Raw genomic sequence first — 2,923 nt, 5'->3', positions numbered from 1 at the left:
ATGCCGATTTGCTTTTATTTTTTTCTCTGACACTTTTTTTTTTTTCATTTTAAGTACCAGTCTCTCAAAGCTCAGTTCCAAGTGAACATCTCTCAGTTGGTGTATGATGTCAAACTTATTTTTGGAACATGTAGAAATACCAAAAGGGCTCACTAATCTTCTAATGAGATAAAATTACTTGTGAAGGATAAAATTAGCATGCTGGAACGTTTCCAACAATTATGTTTTTACAGCCCTACCCTGTATATTATACAGTGTGTTTCTAAAGAATCAGTACTCTGAAATATATATTCCTCGTGTCTTTTGCAAACTATATTTTGAGGACATTTTTAATGTGATATTACAAAAAAAAAATCTACATTTTTACAAAGAATTATCCAAAATGCAAGAAATAAAATATTAGTAACAAAACAGGATTCAAGAAAAAATGGTTTAAATTAATTTAAAAGCATAAATATGTTATGCTCATAAATAGATTCTAATTTTTCTAAAACATTTTTTTACAATGTTCATTTATCTTGAGAGCTTTCAGTGAGTGTCATCTGAGAAGTGAGAGGAGCGTGAAAGCAGGAGTGAACTCTATTACCATTAGCCAGTCTTTCAGGTAAAAAAAATGAAAGCATGAAATAAATGACCCAGCCCAGATTCCAAAAGCAGGAGCGAACAGACTGATGCAGCAGAAGCACAGCGATCCCATTACCCAGAGGTCGATAAACAGAAACAAGCCAACCTCTGCTAGCCTAATTTTCTGAAAGACAGGAAACAAAATATAGGACGAAGGGAACAGTTCTTGTAGGGATGACAGGTTACCAGTAACAAACTGCCGCACCCTGCACTATTCAGCGCATTCATAAATGATCAGGAAAAGGGATGAGTAGTCAGGTCACAAGGTCTGATGAGGCTCTCAAGTTATTTAGGTTAATAAAAATGAGACAACCTTGAAGATCTGCAGGCAAGCTTATGGAAGGGAGTGACTGAGCAATAAAATGGCAGATGGGGTTCAATGTAGATAAATGCAAAGTGATGCGCAAGGGGGAAAATGGTCCTTACTTCAGGTACGAAAAGGCAGGTTCTGATCTGGTCATTACTTCTCAGGAGAGAGAGTCCTGGTGTTATGAAAATGGGAACATCAGCCTGGTGCTCAACAGCTGCCAAAAAATAAAAAATACTAAGAAGTGTTAAGAAATCAGTAGAGAACAAAACAAGAATATGTTTTTGCTGCCACGGAAGTCCATATTTTGCTTGCATCTCCTGTATAGGTAAAGAATCATAGAAACATTGGTTGAGAGGGACCTCTGCAGGTCATCCGATCCAGCCTGGCACTTGAAGCAGGACTACTGCCAACACTAGATCAGGTCAGCTGTGGCTTCGTCTAGATGGGTGTTGGAAACCACCAAGGATGGCGATTCCACAAACTGTCTGGGCAATTTGTTCCAGTGTTGCATGTTCCTTTTGGTGAAGAAATTTCTCCCCATGAACCTCCCAAGCTGCAGTTGTTGTTGCTCAACACAGCTGCCCCAATGCAAGTAGCTGTTGCTCCTTGTTTTCTACTTGCCACTGCCAAGAAGTGTTGGGCCACATCATCCTTTGGATGCCATTCTAGTCCCTGCACATCAGCAGTAAGACAGAAAACAGGAACGTCTTTCATGAAAAGCACAGATAACTTAGCTAGAATCCTTCAGAGCAGGAGAGGAGCTACCAGAAGATACAATAAAGAACTAGTGAGCATCAAACGAAGCTAGCGGTAGCCAGGTTGAAAATACACAAAAAGGAGGCAGTTTTTGGCACAACACATGGTTGACCTGTGGAACTTGTCACTGCAGTAGGTAGTAGATGCTACAGATCTATGTAGGTTTAAGGGAAGACGGGCAAGTCCCTGACGGAGAAATCCAGTGAAGGCTACTAAGGTCATAGAAACTACATCTCCCTCAGAAAACCTCTGAGTTTGAAATATCGGTGGCAGGGAAAGTGCTGGAGGGGACTATGGCATGACCTTGCCCTTTACTAATGCAACACGATATTGGTCGAGCAAAGCCCTTGGTCTGACCCAGTATGGAAGCTCTTATGTTCAAGAAATTGCTTGTAAAATTTAACCACCTTACGCTCATTTCTGTCTTGCCTTGTTAATTAAACTGGGAATTCTTCAGCTTGTTTTCTCAGGCACGTGAGCAATTATTATTACACTTTAGTTTTAAGTCATACACACGAACAACAAAAACAGAACTGCAAATATTTGCATTTTGAAGAAATCAATCTGTCTTTGAAATGAAATTTGCAGGGTGCAGTTGCTGGCCAAAGCCCTATTTCCAGCCTATTTATATAATTGGTTCCACTAAATTTCAGAAGTTAAGTCTTTTAAAGGAAGGATATGCCTGTGATTAAGACAACGAAATAGCACTCTGGAGATCTCAGTCTGATCTCTAGCAATGCCACAAATTTCCTGAAGGTTTTGGCAAATCAGTGGGCCCTCATCTAGTGCGAGCCGAGTTTTCAGTAGTTTCATTGAAACTACTCAGGTTAAGCACTTGCAAAAGCGCTTAGTGAACGCAGTGTTCATGTTGCACATCTACATAGCAGCAGAAAGCTTTGGGGAGGACCTTGTTGTAGTTCAAGGGGCCGATCCACAGAGCTGAGACCACCACCCAAACCTTTCTGCCTTGCCAGGGGAGACGAAAGGGACACCAAGGGGAGGGGAAGGCAGAAAGAGAGGGGTGAAGAGTGACGAGAAAAGGAGGGAGGAACTTCTCACCTGCCCTCTGAGGCCCTGAGAAGTGGGGCTGGGGAGAGAAAAGCATCCCTGAGGAGCAGGGCCAGGAGGGTCCCTGAGGGGCGAGGGCAGGGAGGCGCGGGCAGGCCACGGGCCAGGGGAACGCCACTCCCCTCAGCCTCAAGCCCCATCCCGGCCCGAGGAGCCTCCTGTGGA

Source organism: Egretta garzetta, unplaced genomic scaffold, assembly GCF_000687185.1.
Source record: "Egretta garzetta isolate BGI_Z169 unplaced genomic scaffold, ASM68718v1 scaffold430, whole genome shotgun sequence".
NCBI lineage: Eukaryota > Metazoa > Chordata > Aves > Pelecaniformes > Ardeidae > Egretta > Egretta garzetta.
Note: the sequence above shows the minus strand (reverse complement) of the source record.